This window comes from Heterodontus francisci, chromosome 17 (assembly GCF_036365525.1).
Source record: "Heterodontus francisci isolate sHetFra1 chromosome 17, sHetFra1.hap1, whole genome shotgun sequence".
Taxonomy (NCBI): domain Eukaryota; kingdom Metazoa; phylum Chordata; class Chondrichthyes; order Heterodontiformes; family Heterodontidae; genus Heterodontus; species Heterodontus francisci.
In genome coordinates, this window is record NC_090387.1 from 37,321,700 (window position 1) to 37,341,323 (window position 19,624).

The following is a 19,624-nucleotide window of genomic DNA, read 5'->3' on the forward strand; positions in this document are numbered from 1 at the left end:
ATGGAAGTTATTTCTTTCTTTCTTACCGTTACAGCACGATTAGGTAGAATAATGTAACACAAACTGTCAATCCATTAGCTCATGCTGTATGTAACCAGCAGTAAACACATATTCAAGAAGTTGAATCAAATTGTGGATAGAACATGAATAATTATGTATTTTATATAGAAATCTTTTCTTATGCATGTGTGGGCATCACATTAAGAGAAGCAAGTTCTTCCAATTTAAACTGAAGTGATAATGTAACACGTTTGTCACACCAAATGAAATTTATGTTTTATTTCACAGAATCTGATGTTGTACAGTGGGTTTCGGGAGAGAATTTCAAGGAAGAAACTTGTCTGAGTATTTTTGATAATCTAAAATCCAGGGGCTGGAATCATTTTGAGACTGCCTAAACTAATTTCAGCAGAATCCTTTATTACCTTTAAAAGAAAAGGAAATATTCCTTCAATCTTCCCAATGGGAATGGATTGAACCTTTGGTAAAAGCAATATTCTGATACATCAGAAAGTAAGAAATAGGAGCAGGAGGAGGCCTTTCGGCCCATTCCGTCTGCTCAGCCATTCAATAAGATCATGGCTGATCTTTGATCTATTTTCACTTTCCCACCTAATCTCCATATCCCTTCATTCCTTTAGAGTCCAAAAATCTGCGAATCTCAGCCTTGAATATACTCAGCGTGTGAGCATCCATAACCCTCTGGATAAAGCTCCACAACCCTCTGAGTGAAGAAATTTCTCTTCAACTCAAAGATCGACCCCTTATCCTGAGACTGTGCCCCCGTGTTCTAGATTCCCCAGTCAAGAGAAGCAACCTCTCAGTGTCTACCCTGTAAAGCCCCATCAGAATCTTATATGTTTCAATGAGATCACTTCTTATCCTTCTAAACTCAAAAGAATATAGGCGCATTCTACTCAATCTCTCCTCTTGGACAACCCTCTAATCCAGGAATCAATCTAATGAACCTTTATACCCTTCCTTAGGTACAGAGACCAAAACGGTGCACAGTACTCCAGGTGTTGTCTCACCAAAACCCTGTCCAATTGCAACAAGACTTCCTTACTCTTGTATTCCAATCCCTTGCAATAAAGGCCAGCGTACCACTAGTCTTCCGAACTGCTTGCTGTACCTATATGTTAACTTTCTGAGCTTCGTGTACAAGGATACCCAAATCCTTCTGAACACCAACATTTTATAGTTTTTCACCATTTAAAACAATTCTGCTTTGTTATTCTTCCTACCAAAGTGAATAACTTTAAATTTCCCTTCCACCTTCTTGCCACTTGCTTAACCTATCTATAGCCCTTTGCAGAATCTTTGTGCCCTCCTCACAGTTTACTGGCCCAACCAGCTTATCATCATCAAACTTGGATACACTACACTCAGTCTCTTCATCTAAGTCACTAATAAAGATTACAAATAACTAAGGCCCCAACATTGATCCTTGTGGCTACTAGTAATAGCCTGCAAACCTGAAAATGACACATTCATTCCTACTCTCTGTTTTCTGTTCTTTGATCAATCCTCTATTTATTCTAATATATCACCCCCAATCTCATTTGCCCTAATCTTGTACAACAACCTTTTATATGGTAGCTTATAAAATATAAGGAAAAATATAAAATGTAGAATGCACCAGGAAAATCCAAATATAGTATATCCACTGTTTCCCTTTCATCTACCTTGCTCATTACATCCTCAAAAAACCCTAACAGATTTGTCAAACATGATTTCCCTTTCATAAAACCATATCGACACTGCGCAATATTATGATTTTCTAATACGCCATGGCCATCTTTTCTCCCGAACATACACACATACATATATAAAATATTTTTCTAAAATTTTACATGAAAAAAATTTACATAATATGTCTGCTTAAATCTCAATCAAATATATTGTGCAGTTAATGTTAAATTTTTGTTTAACCCAAACCACAATAAAACAAACCGTCCCAAGAACTGATTTCAATTGTCAGTGTGTATGGCAAGTTCACCACTCCTTAGAAAACTGCCAAAAGCTTACAGCTGTGTTCAATTTACACATGAATGTTGCATCACTAACAAATGACCTTTTTTTTGGACTTGCTCTAACTACTGTCATTTCTAATATAACAAAATTTGACACTTTAAAGTTGGCCGTTTTTAGCCATGAGTCACTTCATGTAACTAATCAGGAAACTTCATTCTCTACAACTTTCCAGGCCTATGTGGATTATACAATGAAAGTTGCAGGAGGAAAAAGTAACTTTCCTGAGTTGCCTTTCTTTCCTGTTGCAAATCATACTTTTTCTTACATAACTTAGACCTAGATTAGTATCATTTTAAAATTAGTTCTGCTTAGTTGAGCTGCTACAGTATTAGTATCGCAAATATTACACTTATGATTTATTTTTCTGAACCTTGCACCCATCAAAGTGATGTATGGCAATGCCGAGGAAGTGAAAATTTCATTTCATGCTTTTAGTGTCAGCATTGATTACGTGCAGGAGAAAGGCACTCTGACCCAACAATATACCTCTGTCCCAACCTCAGAATACTCACTGTATTGAACCGGTGTATCAATTTCCATATCAGATGCCAACTATCCTATGGCCTTTTTGAATGAGATGGTCAATTTAGTGCCAGTTATCGGGTAATTTTGCACGATGAGCCTAAGCTCACTAGAAAATGGATTCAGATTGCCCAAACTATTTTTATGCAGACTCATTACAGTGAGGAGACAGAGCTTGCAAACGAATAAAACTGCTAAAGTAAAGGAATCATGGCTGCTATTTTGCATGGCTCAAGCCCTTAATTGGATGCAGTCAGGACTTCTACCCCTCTGAGGCATGTAGTCCACCTCTGAGAGCTGCTGGCCAATCAGAGGGACGGCAGCTCTTCACGCCCAGTAGCGCCACCATGATCGGTGGCCACTGATGGGACTGCACCCAACCAGAAGAGGAACATGGACGCCAGAAAAAGTTAAAGGGTGGGGCTGGTCAGGCCTCGCCAGGGACAATCAGCTAGGCCCCAATGTGGTGAGTGGGAGGGTTCGGAGTGTAGGGCAGGGTGGATTGATTGGGCAGGGGGGATTGTTCCAGCAGGGGTGGTCCATACTGCTGAGGAGGATCTCAATGGGGCACAGGATGCCCGTTCAGGAGGGCCACCCCCAGCCCACAAGAAGGCTGCCAGATAGTACTAGGTAGCTCCTCAGGTACCGAGCTGCCCATCCACCAATGGTGAAATACCATCAGTGGAGGGAAGAGGCCCTTAAGGGGCATTAATTGGCCACTTACGTGCCTCAATTGGCCGAAGGGTGGGCGGGCCACCTGTCACATCCCCTGCCACTGGTGAAATAGCAGTGGGGGCAGGTAGGCTGGAATTTTATTGCCCCCGCCTCCTAGCACGCATGGGGGGCATAAAATTCCGGCCCATATCCCTGTTGCAATCACATCTCATTTTCTCAAGGCAGTTGGCATTTCTATCACACTGCATTATGAATAAATGAAATAAAAATTTAAATTGCTGGAAATATTCAGCAGGTCTGGCAGCATCTGTGGAGAGAGAAGCAGAGTTAACATTTCAGGTCAGTGACCCTTCTTCAGAATGGGCAAAGGTTAGAAATGTAATAGGTTTTAAGCAAATAAAGCAGGGGTGGGGAAAAAGATAACAAAAGGGGTGACAGGATAGAGGGTCACTGAGAATAGCTGACAAGATGGTCATGGGGCAAAGGCAAAGAGTATGTTAATGGTGTAGTGAAAGACAAAGTGTTAGTGCAGAGAGGGTGCTAAATGACAGAATAATGAAAGGCCTAGCCAAAAGTGCAAACATTAAAAAAAAGTCAGCAGGTACATGGTAAAAAAAAGTTGAATGATGAAACAAGCTAAAATAAAAGAAAATTAAAAGAAAAAGAAAAACAAAAAAGGAGAGCCAATCATGCTCTGAAATTATTGAACTCAATGTTCAGTCCAGTAGGCTGTCACGTGCCTAATCGATAAATGAGTTGTTGTTCCTCGAGCTTGCGTTGATGTTCACTGGAACACTGCAGCAAGCCCAGGACAGAGATGTGGGCATGAAAGCAGGGGGGTGTGCTGAAATGGCAAGTGACAGGAAGCTTGGAGTCATGTTTTCGGACTGAGCAGGGGTGTTCCGCAAAGCGGTCACCCAATCTGCGTTTGGTCTCCCCAATGTAGAGGAGGCCACATTGTGAGCAGCGAATACAGTATACTACATTGAAAGAAGTACAAGTAAATTGCTGCTTCATCTGAAAGGGGTGTTTGGGGCTGTAGATAGTGAGGAGAGAGGAGGTAAAGGGGCATCATTACATCTCCTGTGATTGCATGGGAAGGTGCGGTGGGAAGGGGATGAGGTGTTGGGGGTAATGGAGGAGTAGACCAGGGTGTCACGGAGGGAACAATCCCTTCAGATTGCTGACAGGGGAGGGGAGGGGGAGATGCATTTGGTAGTGCCTAACGTGGCGGAAATGGTGGAGGATGATCCTTTGGATGTGGAGGCTGGTGGGGTGGAAAGTGAGGACAAGGGGAACCCTGTTGCCATTCTGGGAGGGAGGGGAAGGGGTAAGGGCACAGATGCTGGAAATGGGCCGGACACAGTTGAGGGCCATGTCAACCCAGTGGAGGGGAATCCTCGGTTGGGAAAAAAAGAAGACATATCAGATATGCTGTTATGGAAGGTTGCATCATCAGAGCAGATGCACGGAGATGGAGAAACTGTGAGAATGGAATGGAGTCTTTACAGGAGGTAGGGTGTGTGGAAGTGTAGTTGAGGTAGCTGTGGGAGTCAGTGGGCTTATAATGAATATTAGTAGACAGTTGGAGACAGAGAAGTCGAAGAAGGGATGTGTCAGAGATGGACCATGTAAAGGTGAGAGAAGGGTGGAAATTGGAAGCAAAGTTGATGAAGTTTTCCAGTTCAGGGTGGGAGCAGGAAACGGCACCGATACAGTCATCAATGTACTGGAAAAAGAGTTGGGGGAAGGGACCCGCGTGGGACTGGAACAAGGAATGTTCGACATATCCCACAAAAAGACAGGCATAACTAGGACCCATGCGGGTACCCAGAGCAACACCTTTTACTTGAAGGAAGTGAGTGGAGTTGAAGGAGAAGTTGTTCAATATGAGAACAGGTACAGGCAGTCGGAGAAGGGTGGTGGTGGATTGGGACTGGTTGGGCCTCTGTTCAAGGAAGAAGTGGAGAGCCCTCAAACTATCCTGGTGGGGGATGGAGGTGTAGAGAGATTGGACGTCCATATTGAAGAGGAGGTGGTTAGGGCCAGGAAACTGCAAATTGTCAAAATGTTGTAGGGCATCAGAAGATGGGGGGAAAGCGGGAACAGGTACTGAGTTGGATGATCAGCCATGATGATAATGAATGGCGAAGCAGGCCCGAAGTGCCTAATAGCCTATTCCTGCTCCTATTTTCTATGTTTCTATGTAAGAGTCACGGATGTAGGTGGGAAGAGACTGGGGGGCGAAAAGATACAGTCAAGATAGGAAGAAATAAGTTCAGTGGGGCAGGAACAGGCTGAAACAATGGGTCTGTCAGGACAGTCCTGTTTGTGGATTTTGGGAAGAAGGTAGAAGCGGGCTGTCCGGGATTTTTTTTAAATTCATTCATGGGATTTAGGTATCGCTGGCCAGGCCAGCATTTATTGCCCATCCCTAATTGCCCTTGAGAAGGTGGTGGTGAGCTGTGGGACGATGAGGTTGGAAGCTGTAGAGGGAAGATCTCCAGAGGAGATGAGGTCAGTGACAGTCCTGTGGACAGTAGTTTGATGTTCGGTGGTGGGGTCATGGTCCAGGGGGAGGTAGGAAGAAGTGTCTGAGAGTTGGCACTCAGCCTCTGCAAGGTAGAGGTCAGTGTGCCAGACAACAACAGCACCACCCTTGTCAGTAGGTTTGATCACAATGTCGGGGTTAGACCTGAAAGAACGGAGTGCAGTAATTTCAGAGGGAGACAGGTTAGACTGAGTGAGGGGGGCAGAGAAGTTGAGACGGTCGATGTCTTGCCAACAGTTTTCAATGGATATTCTTTTCATCTTTTTTATATTTTTAATATTCCCAGCAAATGCAGGAGTATTTGTAATTGAGATTTTTACAGTCAAAATAAAATTCAGCATTTATTAATAAAACAACTTGAAGCGTTTAAGGAAATACACATTTTCACTGCTGGCTTTGAAAATCACCCAGCATCCTCTGTTGCAATGTTCTGAAGAAAGTATCGAGAAAGGAAAGCTACACCAGACAAAACTGCCCAATTTTGATTTCAAAATAAAGAAATCCTCTTTGCACAATTCAGATGAGTAGCACCCGTTTTTTTGTGGGCAACAGGTGGCCTTATTGGTCTAAAATGGTGTCTGCGCCATGCACACACACTTCTGGTGCAATTCGCTCTGGATGCCATTTTGGTGAGGGCTTTAGCGCGTGCACAGTGAACACCCACCAGAAGTAGGCAGATCATGGTGTTAATTAATGTGTAATTCTGAACTGACATCAGCTCTGCCATTTTGGAGCTCAAAGTTCAAGCTAAAGCTTTCTCATTCACCTATTCAGCAGCAGGAAGGATCCCCACGCCATTGCTATCTAAAGGGATCACCAGCTATTTTCAGGTTAGTTACTGATTGATTTCTACTGACTACTGCTACGATTGAAGAAGTGTTTTATGCTTTCGACAGTTCTTTAAAGTTGCTAAAGCCCACAGGAAGTGGTGTGGCAGGTACTGAAGGACGTGGTCCTAACTTCAAGGCTTCTATACAAACCAGTTGCTCGCAGACACGGGTGCCACAAGACATTCCCCTTGGAATACAGGATGATTTGGAGAATCAACAGAAAGAATGCAGAACAGGAAAAGCTGCTGGAAAAGATTGGGAGTGGGGAGAACGGGGTGGAGAAGGGCTTTCAGCAGGATGCCATATTCACCCAGAGTGTTCTCCGACCTGAATCTCAGTGAGGAACAATGCATCAGATGTCTGTGCTTCTGTAGCCTGCCCCATCTGTAGCAGAACTCATGTCACAGAATCATTACAGTGCAGAAGGAGGCCATTCAGCCATTGTGTCTGCACTGCCTCTCCGAAAGAGCAATTCCCTCAGTTCCATTCCCCCGCCTTCTTCTCATAACCCGACACATTCTTCCTTTACAGATAACATTTTAATTCCCTTTTGAACGCTTCAATTGAACCTGCCTCCACCACGTTCTCAGGCAGCGCATTCCAGACCTTAACCACTCGCTGCATGAAAATGCTTTTCCTCATGTCACTTTTGCTTCTCTTACCAACTACTTTAAATCTGTCTCCTCTCGTTCTCGATCATTTCACAAGTGGGAACAGTTTCTCTCTACTCTATCCAGACCCCTCATGATTTTGAATACCTCTATCAAATCACCTCTCAGCCTTCTCTTCTCCAAGGAAAGCAGTCCTCACTTCTCCAATCTATCTTCATAACTGAAATTCCTCATCCCTGGAACCATTCTTGTGAATCTTTTCTGTACTCTCTCCAATGCCCTCAAGTCGTTCCTAAAGTGCGGCACCCAGAACTGGACGCAATACTCCAGCTGAGGCCAAACTAGTGTCTTATACAAGTTCAACATAAACTCCTTGCTCTTGTACTCTATGCCCCTATTAATAAAGCCCAGGACGCTGTATGTTTTATTGACTGCTCTCTCAACCTGTCAAAGAACAAAGAAGAGTACAGCACAGGAACAGGCCATTTGGCCCTCCAAGCCTGCACCGATCTTGATGCCTGCCTAAACTAACACCTTCTGCACTTCCGGGGCCCATATCTCTCTATTCCCTTCCTATTCATGTATTTGTCAAGATGTCTCTTAAACGTCGCTATCGTATCTGCTTCCACCACCTCCCCTGGCAGCAAGTTCAAGGCACTCACTACCCTCTGTGTAAAAAAACTTGCCTCGCACATCCCCTCTAAACTTTGCCCCTTGCACCTTAAACCTATGTCCCCTAGTAACTGACTCTTCCACCCTGGGAAAAAGCTTCTGACTATCCACTCTGTCCATGCCGCTCATAACTTTGTAAACCTCTATCATGTCACCCCTCCACCTCCGTCGTTCCAGTGAAAACAATCCAAGTTTTTCCAACCTCTCCTCATAGCTAATGCCCTCCAGACCAGGCAACATCCTGGTAAACCTCCTCTGTACCCTCTCCAAAGCCTCCACATCCTTCTGGTAGTGTGGCGACCAGAATTGCACGCAATATTCTAAGTGTGGCCTAACTAAGGTTCTGTACAGCTGCAACATGACTTGCCAATTTTTATACTCTATGCCCCGACCGATGAAGGCAAGCATGCCGTATGCCTTCTTGACTACCTTATCCACCTGCGTTGCCACTTTCAGTGACCTGTGGACCTGTACGCGCAGATCTCTCTGCCTGTCAATACTCCTAAGGGTTCTGCCATTTACTGTATACCTCCCACCTGCATTATACCTTCCAAAATGCATTACCTCACATTTGTCCAGATTAAACTCCATCTGCCATTTCTCCGCCCAAGTCTCCAACTGATCTATATCCTGCTGTATCCTCTGACAATCCTCATCATTATCCGCAACTCCACCAACCTTTGTGTCATCCGCAAACTTACTAATCAGACCAGCTACATTTTCCTCCAAATCATTTATATATACTACAAACAGCAAAGGTCCCAGCACTGATCCCTGCGGAACACCACTAGTCACATCCCTCCATTCAGAAAAACACCTATCCACTGATACCCTCTGTCTTGTATGACTGAGCCAGTTCTGTATCCATCTTGCCAGCTCAACTCTGATCCCGTGTGACTTCACCTTTTGCACCAGTCTGCCATGCGGGACCTTGTCAAAGGCTTTACTAAAGTCCATATAGATACCATCCTCTGCCCTTCCTTCATCAATCATCTTCGTCACTTCCTCAAAAAACTCAATCAAATTAGTAAGACACGACCTCCCTTTCACAAAACCATGCTGTCTCTCGCTAATAAGTTTATTTCTTTCCAAATGGGAGTAAATCCTGTCCCGAATAATCCTCTCTAATAGTTTCCCTACCACTGACGTAAGGCTCACCAGCCTATAATTTCCTGGATTATCCTTGCCACAATTCTTAAACAAAGGCACAACATTGGCTATTCTCCAGTCCTCTGGGACCTCACCTGCAGCCAATGAGGATGCAAAAATTTCTGTCAAGGCCCCAGCAATTTCTTCCCTTGCCTCCCTCAGTATTCGAGGGTAGATCCCATCAGGCCCTGGGGACTTATCTACCTTAATGCTTTGCAAGACACCCAACACCTCCTCCTTTTTGATAATGAGATGACTGAGACTATCTGCACTCCCTTCCCTAGGCTCATCATCCACCAAGCCCTTCTCTTTGGTGAATACTGATGCAAAGTACTCATTTAGCACCTCGCCCATTTCCTCTGGCTCCACACATAGATTCCCTTCTCTGTCCTTGGGTGGGCCAACCCTTTCCCTGGTTACCCTCTTGCTCTTTATATATGTATAAAAAGCCTTGGGATTTTCCTCAATCCTGTTTGCCAATGACTTTTCATGACCCCTTTTCGCCCTCCTAACTCCTTGCTTAAGTTCCTTCCTACTGTCTTTATATTCCTCAAGTGCTTCATCTGTTCCTGGCCTTCCAGCCCTTACAAATGCTTCCTTTTTCTTTTTAACTAGGCTCACAATATCCCGTGCTAACCAAGCTTCCCGAAACTTGCCAAACTTGTCTTTCTTCCTCACAGGAATATGCTGGTCCTGGATTCTAATCAGCTGACGTTTGAAAGACTCCCACATGTCAGATGTTGATTTACCCTCAAACAGCCGCCCCCAATATAAATTCTTCAGTTCCTGCCTAATATTGTTATAATTAGCATTCCCCCAATTTAGCACCTTCACCCCAGGACTATTCTTATCCTTATCCACAAGTACCTTAAAACTTATGGAATTATGGTCACTGCTCCCGAAATGCTCCCCCACTGAAACTTCGACCACCTGGCCGGGCTCATTCCCCAATACCAGGTCCAGAATGGCCCCATCCCTAGTTGGACTATCTACATACTGTTTCAAGAAGCCCTCCTGGATGCTCCTCACAAATTCTGCCCCATCCAAGCCCCTAGCACTAAGTGATTCCCAGTCAATATAGGGGAAGTTAAAATCACCCACCACTACAACCCTGTTACCTTTACATCTTTCCAAAATCTGTCTACATATCTGTTCCTCTACCTCCCGCTGGCTGTTGGGAGGGGCCTGTAGTAAACCCCAACATCGTGACTGCACCCTTCCTATTCCTGAGCTCCACCCATATTGCCTCGCTGCATGACCCCTCTGAGGTGCCTCCCGCAGTACAGCTGTGATATTCTCCTTAACCAGTAATGCAACTCCCCCGCCCGTTTTACATCCCCCTCTATCCCACCTGAAGCTTCTAAAGCCTGGAACATTTAGCTGCCAATCCTGCCCTTCCCTCAACCAAGTCTCTGTAATAGCAACAACATCATATTTCCAAGTACTAATCCAAGCTCTAAGTTCATCTGCCTTACCTGTTATACTTCTCGCATTGAAACAAATGCACTTCAGACCACCAGTCCCGCTGTGCTCAGCAAAATCTTCCTGCCTGCTCTTCCTCTTAGTCCTACTGGCCTTATTTACTATGTCCTGCCACCTTCAATGACTGATGCACATATACACCCAGGTCCCTCTGCTCTTGCACCCCCTTTAGAATTATACCCTTTATTTAATATTGTATCTCCATGTTCTTCCTACCAAAATGAAGCACTTCACTTTTCTCCACATTGAACTTCATCTCCCACTTGTCTGCCCATTCCACCAACTCGTCTATGTCCTTTTGAAATTCTACACTATCCTCCTCACAGTTCACAATGCTTCCAAGTTTCGTATCATCTGCAAACTTTGAAATTGTGCCCTGTACACTAAGGTCTAGGTCATTAATATATATCAGGAAAAGCAAGGGTCCCAACACTGATCCCTGGGGAACTCCACTCCAAACCTTTCTCTAGCCCGAAAAACATTTGTTAACCATTACTCTTTGTTTCCTATCACTCAGTCAATTCCGCATCCATGTTGCTACTGTCCCTTTTATTCCATGAGCTACAAGTTTGCTCACAAGTCTGTTGTGAGGTCCTGTATCAAATGCCTTTTGAAAGTCCATGTACACCACATCAACAGCATTGCCCTCATCAACCCTTTCTGTTACCTCCGCAAAAAACTGCAGCAAGTTAGTTAAACATGATTTTCCCTTAAGAAATCCATGCTGGCTTTCTTTAATTAACTCACATTTGTCCATGTGACTATTGATTTTGTCCCAAATTATTTTTTATGGAAGTTTTCCCATCACCGAAGTTCAACTGACTGGCCTGTAGTTGCTGGGCTTATTTTTAAACCCTTTTTTGAACAAGGGTGTAATGTTTGCAATTCTCCAGTCCTCTGGCCTCACACCGAGTCTAAAGAAGACTGAAAAATTATGGCCAGTGCCCCTACGATTTTCACCCTCACTTCCTTCAGTATCCTTGGATGCATCTCACCCTGTCCTGGTGCTTTATCCACTTTAAGTACAGACAGCCTATCTAATACTTCCTCTTTATCAATTTTAAACCCCTCCAGTGTCTGACTTACCTCCTCTTTCAACATTGCCTGGGTTGCATCTTCTTCCTTGGTAAAGACAGATGCAAAGTATTCGTTTAATACCTCAGCTATGTTCTCTGCCTCCATGTGTAAATCCCCTTTCTGGTCCATAATCAGCCCCACTCCTCCTTTTACCACCCTTTTGCTATTTATATGCCTATAGAAAACTTTGGGATTTCCTTTATGCTAGCTGCCAGTCTCTTTCATACTCTCTCTTTGCTTCTCTTATTTGCTTTTTCACTTCCCCTCTGGATCGATTATATTCAGCCTGGTTTTCAATAGTATATTGACCCTGGCATCTGTCATAAGCACATTTTTTCTTCTTTACCTTAATCTCTACCTCTTTTGTCATCCAGGGAGCTCTGGATTTATTTGCCCTACTTTTCCCCTTCGAGGGAAAATACCTCAACTGTGCCTAAACTATCTCTTCTTTGTCGGTAGTCCATTGTTCATCTACCAGTTTTTGACTCCAATTTATTCGCCCCAGCTCCATTCTTACCTCATTGAAGATGGTCTTCCCCCAGTTAATTATTCTTACTCTGGATTTCTCTTTGTCCTTTTCCATAAACAGCCTAATCCTGATGATACAATGATCACTGTCCCCTGAATGCTCTCCTGCTAATACCTGATCCACTTGGCCCACTTCATTGCCAAGAACCGGGTCTCGCAGTGCATCCTTTCTAATTGGACTAGCAACATACTGTTGTAGAAAATTTTCCTTGGAACTCTTGCTCCTCACTGCCCTTTACACTACAATTATCCCAGTCTATGTTCGGATAATTAAAGTCCCCCATTATAACTACCCTATAATTTTTGCACCTATCTGTAATTTCCTTGCAAATTTGTTTCTCCATGTCCTTCCCACTAACCGGTGGCCTATAGACAACACCGGGCAATGTAACTGCGCCTTTTGTGTTCTTTAGCTCTAGCCAAATTGATTCTGTCCTCGACCTCTGGGACATTCTTTTTCTCCAGCACTGCAATGCTCTCCTTAATCAACACCACCACCCCACCCTCTTTTTTTCCTTTCCTATCTTTCCTGAACACCTTGTATCCAGGAATTTTAACACCTAGTCCTGCCCTTCTTGGAGCCAGGTCTCTGTTATAGCCACAACATCATCTTTCCACATGTCAATCTGCGCCTGTACCTCACCAGTCTCATTCACCACACTCCGTGCATTCACATAATTGCACATTAACCCCGATTCAGACTTTATTACTTTCTCCCTTACTCTGACCCCATTTAATAACTTACTATTCCCTACTCTCGTGCTATCTATCACCCCCAGTATTCTGTGCACCTTAGTATTCCTCTCTAATACTTGCTCCTGGTTCCCACACCCCTGACAAGTTACCAGTATCTGCTCCCACTGCATCGCACCTCCCCTTTGAAAGGAATAAAAAACAGAAAAGGCTGGAAACGCTCAGCAGATCAGGCAGCATCAGATGATGATGAAAGATCCTCGACCAGAAATGTTCACTCTGTTTCTCTCTCCACAGATGCTGCTTGACCTGCTTTAGTGTTTCCAGCATTTTCTGTTTTTATTTTAGATTTCCAGAAACTATAGTATTTTACTTGTGTCCCCTTTAAGAGGTGCAGCCTGGCTTTAGCTGGTGCTCGCCTCTCTTGATTTTCAACCATCTGCTGAGTCGTGCAGCCACTCTGCAGCATGGTTGGCGCTGGTTGCATGCTGCAATCAAGGTCATCAGCAAAAATGGCCCGTTGCCTGCATCAGCAACAATGGCATGGGTTAATCTAACATTACAATCCCCTGTCCATTTTTGAAGGCTGTTGAATTTTGCCCCTCCCATAACAAAGACACGATGTGTTTAAATGCACACGATAGCTGTGTTTTTGCTGGAATCAATGTGTTTCTCAAACATAAGACTTTTCACAATTTTTACCTACTGAACAGGATTACATACAAAATCGAAGTGTAGCTTTGGATAAAAATCTGACTATAAATGTATGTGAATTGCACCTGTCCAACCCCTGGGCAACCATGTCACTCTGTGTTCCACTCTGCAGCTCATGTTTTCTTTGTTAAATTGGCAGAAGCTTGTCTTGAAAATTGTAACCATAAGAAGCATAAGACATAGGAGCAGGAGGAGGCCGTTTGGCCCTTCCAGCCTGCTCCATTATTCTACACAATCATGTCTGATATTCTACCTCAACTCCACCTTCCCATATTATCCCCATATCCCTTAATTCCCTTAGTATCTGAAACATCTATCGACCTCTGTCTTGAATATCCACAGCTGTCAGGGTTGAGAATTCCAAAAACCCACAATCCATTGAGTGAAGAAATTTCTTCTCAGCTCAGTCCAAAATGGCTGACCCCTTATTCTGAGACTGTGAGTGCTAGTTCTAGACTCCCTAGCTGGGGGAAACATCCTCTCAGCATCTACCCCATCAAGCCCCTTCTGAATTTTATATGTTTCAATGAGATCACCTCTCATTCTTCTAAATTCCCAGGAATATAGGCCCAGTTTACTCAATTTCTCCATATAAGACAATCCCCTCATCCCAAGAATCAGTCTAGTGAACCTTCATTGCACTCCCTCCAAAGCTAGTATATTTTTCCTTCGGCAAGGAGATCAAAATGCACACAGTACTACAGGTGGGGTCACACCTAGGCCCTATAAAATTGCAGTAGGTTTCTCCACTCTTATACTCCAATCCCTTTGTCATAAAGGCCAACATGCCATTTGCTCTCCTAATTGCTTGCTGTACCTGCATGTTAACTTTCTGTGATTCACATACAAGGATATCCAGGTGCCTCTGAATACCAATATTTCCCAGTCTCTTACCATTTAAAAAAGATTCTGCTTTTCTATTTTTCCTTCCAAAATGGATGTCACACTTCCCCACATTATATTCTATCTGCCATATTCTTGTCCACTTGCTGAACCTGTCTTAAACTATTCCTTAGCAGTCTCCTTGCATCCTCCTCACAGCTTACTTTTCCATCTAACTTTGTATCATCAGCAAACTTGAATTAATTATGCTCGGTCCCCTCATCTAAGTCCTTGACATAGGTTGTAAATAGCTGAGGACCAAGTGCTGATCCATGCAGTACCCTGCTAGTTACAACCTGCCAACCCAAAATTGACTCTTCTGCTTTCCATCCATTAATCAGTTCTCAATCCATGCTAATATATTACCTCAATCCCATGAGCCCAAATTCTGTGCAAAAATCTCTTGTGTAGCACCTTATTGAATGCTTTCTGAAAATCCAAGTACACTACGTTCACTGGTTCCTGTTTATCTACCCTGCTAGTTACAACCTCAAAAAACTCAAACCAATTTGTCAAACACGATTTCCCTTTCATAAATCCATGCTGACTCTGCCTAATTACGTTATGATTCTCTAAGTGCTCTGTTACCACATCCCTAACAATAGGTTCTAGCATTTTCTCTACTACTATCAGGCTAACTGGCCTATGGTCCCCTGTTTTCTTTCTCTCCTTCCTTTCTTGCATAGTGGGGTTACATTTGCTGCCTATTAATTCATGAGTAGTGTTCTAGAATCTAGGGAATTCTGGAAGATCAAATGCATTCACTATCTCTGTAGCTACCTCTTTTAAAACCCGAGGATGTAGGCCATCAGGTCCAGGGTATTTGTCCATTAATTTCTCCAGGACTTTTTTTTTTTATGAACAATAATATCCCTGAGTTCCTCATTTCACTAGATCCTTGATTCCCCATCATTTCCAGAATGTTTGTTGTGTCTTCTACTGTGAAGACAGATACAAAGTAAAAACAAAGTGCTGGAAATACTTAGCAGTACATTCTGATGAAAGGTCATCGACCTGAAACATTGACTCTATTTCTCTCTCCACAGATGCTGCCTGGCCTGCTGACTATTTCCAATACTTTCTGTTTTTATTTCAGGTTTACAGCATCTGCAGTATTTTGATTTTATTACAGATACAAAGTATTCAGTTAATGCCTCTGCCACTTCCTTAGTCTCCATTATAATTTCTCCTATCTTTGCCTGTAAGAGACCCATGTTTACTTTCACTAATCTGTTCCTTTTTACATAAGTACAAAGCTTTTGCAATCTATTTCTAAGTCTCTTTCTAGTTCACGCTCATATTCTCTTTCATCTTTCTTTATCAATTTCTTAGTCATCCTTTGCTAAATTCTCAAATCCTCCCAAACCTCTTTTTGGCAACATTATAAGCCTCTTCCTCTAATCGAATAGTATTGACAACTTTTCTTGTTAGCCATGGCTGTACCACTTTTCTAGTGGAGTTTTTATTCCTCAAGGAAAGTATATCTGTTGCAAATTATGCATTAATTCTTTATATGTTTGTCATTGCTTATCTACTGCCACATCTTTTAATCTAATTTGAAAATCAGGATGGCATTATGTTCTACACAAGTACATGATTTCCCACCCACCAACAGGTAATCTCGATTGTAACATATTTTTGACCAAGCCTGCTTGAACTTTTATTTTGCTTGATGCCTCGATTGCATGCATCCCTGGGCACAAATACACAGGAGATACACTCCATGTATCTATTTTGTTGGTTTGTTCCCAAGTTTAAATCATGAGGTGGAATATTCACTGCTGTCAGAAGCAAACATGGTCACTTGCTGGCAAATGACACAATATGTGCAATATGAGAAGGTGAATGAAGTGAAAAATCAACTCTTACTGTGGCACCATATTTTCCAGCATGCTACGAGTGATAGAAGCTAATGGACCTGTCCAGTTTTGTCATGGCTCTGCTTCTCCAACTCTGCCATACTTAAATGGCAAATTTCAGTCCAGGCCTCTCTTGTTGATTTAAAAATTACAGGAAGATCAGTCGCGTGGAACACAGAAGGCTGAATTTTCGCCACGGAGGTGGGAAACAGGAGCTGGGTTTGTGGGTCAGAAACCCGCCTCTGGTGGGAAACTGATTAGAGTTAAGACTTTCAGATGGGTAAGCCCTTAATTAGTGTGGAGATGGGTTTCCTGTTCAATTAGAGCCAATGGAGGTGAGAATGGAGGTGGGTCAGATGAAGTGCGGGACTGATTTAGACCCTCCACTGCAGTCATCACTGAAGTTGCCGGTTATCTTAAGGGAAAGAACTGCTGATTGTGCCAAAACCTTCCACAGCACCAGAGGGAAGCGAGATGTCATGGGGAGCCAGAGGCCTGGCACCCGGGGCAGGGCTCTCCCCCGCTTCATCGATGCTGACCGGGAGGGCGTGAGGAAGAGGAGGGTGTCCTCCTCCTGGAGAGTGGCAGGAGATGGCCACCTCATCCTGCAGCAGCGCCACCTCTCTGTTCAGCGTCATCTCCTCCACCTCCTCCTCTCTCATTTCCTGCTCCTCCCCTGATGAGCTGTCTCCTTCCAGGGTCTCACTGTCCTCAAGGTCCATACCTGTCTGGGGAGGGCCATGTTGTGGAGAATGCAGCAGACCACCACAATGACCAAGACCCTTGCAGGAGGGTATTGGAGGGCACCACCCTACTTGTTCAGGCACCCAAATTGCATCTTCAGAAGCCTGATGGTCCGCTCAATGGTTATCCTACTGAGCAGGTGGCATTGGTTGTATCGCCTCTGTGCCTCTGTCTGGGGCTCCCGTAGAGGGGTGAGTAGCCATGTATTCAAGATCCATGCACTTTGAAGATTGGAGTGAAGATCTGAAGCAGCCTGGACTGGCAGAGGATGATGGAGTCATGGCAGCTGCCAGGAAAGTGAGCATGGTAGTGGAACCAGTGGTGCCTTGATGACCACATGGATGCAATCGATAATGTCCTGCCCCTGGGGAATCCAGTGGCAAAGCCCAATGCCCTCTGTCTGTGCCTGGCTGCATCTGTCATGAAACAAATTTATTGTCCAGCTCTGTCAAAGAGGGCATCAGTGACCTGTGTGATGTAGTGGTGTGAGCCACTTGCGAGATGCCACTAGGGTCTAAAGCCTGGAAGGAGACAGAAGTGACGAAGTTCGAGGCCACAGTGACTTTGACGGCTTCTGGCAGGGCATGGCGGCCAGTGCTGTGAGCTGCGAGGTCTTCAGTGACGAGGGCACTAATGTCTGTGCCCATCTGCCTGGAGAGTTGCAGTCTCCTGCAGCAATGGGTTATCTCCAGGTAACTTTGTCTTTGGTGGTAGATCCTGGGGTGAGAGTATGGCCTCAGTTGCCTTCCTGCCCCTTGCTCCTCTCCCCTGCCCCCCCTTATGCCTTTCCTACAGAGCGTGTTGCCCCTCATTGCCACAGGGCCCAAAATCTGACAGTTGGGAGCACCCCCACTCCACTCCTGATCTAAAGGGGGCTAGAAAATTCAGCCCATAGTGAAAATTTAAAATCAGCACAGGGAATTGAGACACAAAATAGAAGAGAAAGTTGGTATTTAAATATCAGACATTTGCAGGAGGAATGCAGAAGCCTACAGTTACAATCGCATTCTGCAACTCTCCAGAATAAAATATTCACTTCTTGTTCCTGGAAATGTTGACCACATTATTTTTCTATGACTCTTCAAAATTCCTACATATGTCCCAGTTTGTGAGAATTACAACTATGGTGCAGATCACCAATAGATTGGTAGAGGAGTTCTCAAACTGCTTCCTATATATGACTACAAAACTATACAGATTAAATTCAAATTATTTTCTGATATTTAGTGGAACATTATGGCATACTTGCAAGTCATGATGCTGCAACTAAGCATCAACTAAGAACCAATTTAGAATCAAAATTACAATCAGTAAGGAGCAGTATTGAAAAACTGACCCAAAAATATATTTGTATTATGCTCAAAACCTGCTTGCTGATTTCATGAAACAGTTCCATCATAATTAAGAAACAGGCAACTCCAACTTTATCTGAAAATATAAAAGCAGTAAAGTCTTTCTTGGCTCTTCCACCTTCTAAATCTGCTGTCACTCATCTCAATTACTCAGCAGCCAGAGGTGAGTCTTGGCTCTCTTCCCATTACACGATCACAATCACTACTATGAGCTGTATCTCATTTTCCCAGATTTAAAAGAGTAAGATTGTGTACAACCACCGCAGTCCTGCTCCAATTTTTCTGATGATGAATCACCAGTGTTCCACTGGATCATGTTGCTAAGATCCTACATTTAAACAATGCTCAAGCATTCACAGTAGAGAGGCACTCAACACGCCAAAGAAGGTATTACACATTAAGCTTGGTCCAACAGGAATAGTTACTTTTCATTTTCCATTTAACAGAACAGACTTCCATAGAAATTAAATAAAACTTCATTGGAAAAAAATTGTTCCAAATGAAAAAAGTATCAAATATCCTTCTTGGGGAGTATTTCAAGCAAACCTTTTGATGATAAACCACAGGTGTTGTCAACTTTTCTTAAGGCAAATTAGCTTGCTTTCCTTTCTGTCATTGTGTATTTATTCCAGCTTAGTTGATTTGTTGGTTTAAAACATTCACTTTTAGAACAACTAAGTTTGGGAAGGCTTCAGATAAAACACAGAATTTGGCACATACTCTGCAAGCAGCTTCTAAAAGTGGCCAAGTTCAGAAGGTGACAGAAATTTCTTTTAATCAGTATTGTTACTCCTCCTGTTTAATTCTTGCACACTATTCAGTCAAACTCAGATGGACTTATTTTGGAATCAGAATCATTTTGTTTCCCTGGATAAAAAAAGATATGAATTTTCAGCTGGATGTGGTGAATTTCCAACTTCAGACAATTTCAATGTGGTGATTTTTCAACTTTGCTTTAGCTTGTCCAATTTATGACTTAAATACAATAAAGTTGCAATCACTGCATAAAATAAGGCTGCAAATCATTTAATTTAGTCATATTTGTAACTAAACAGTCTCAGCCTCTTACAAATCTTTGCATTTCAAGTGTTATTTGCAGTGATGTCTGAATTATTTATTTAGCATACATGCAGAACTAATCTCAAGATACCATCATATTATTCTGCTTCAACATTTAATTGGCTAGCTGCCAGAAATACACAGCTCAAGAATTCTAATAAGTCAAGCAGTATTGGGGTAAAAGAGTAAA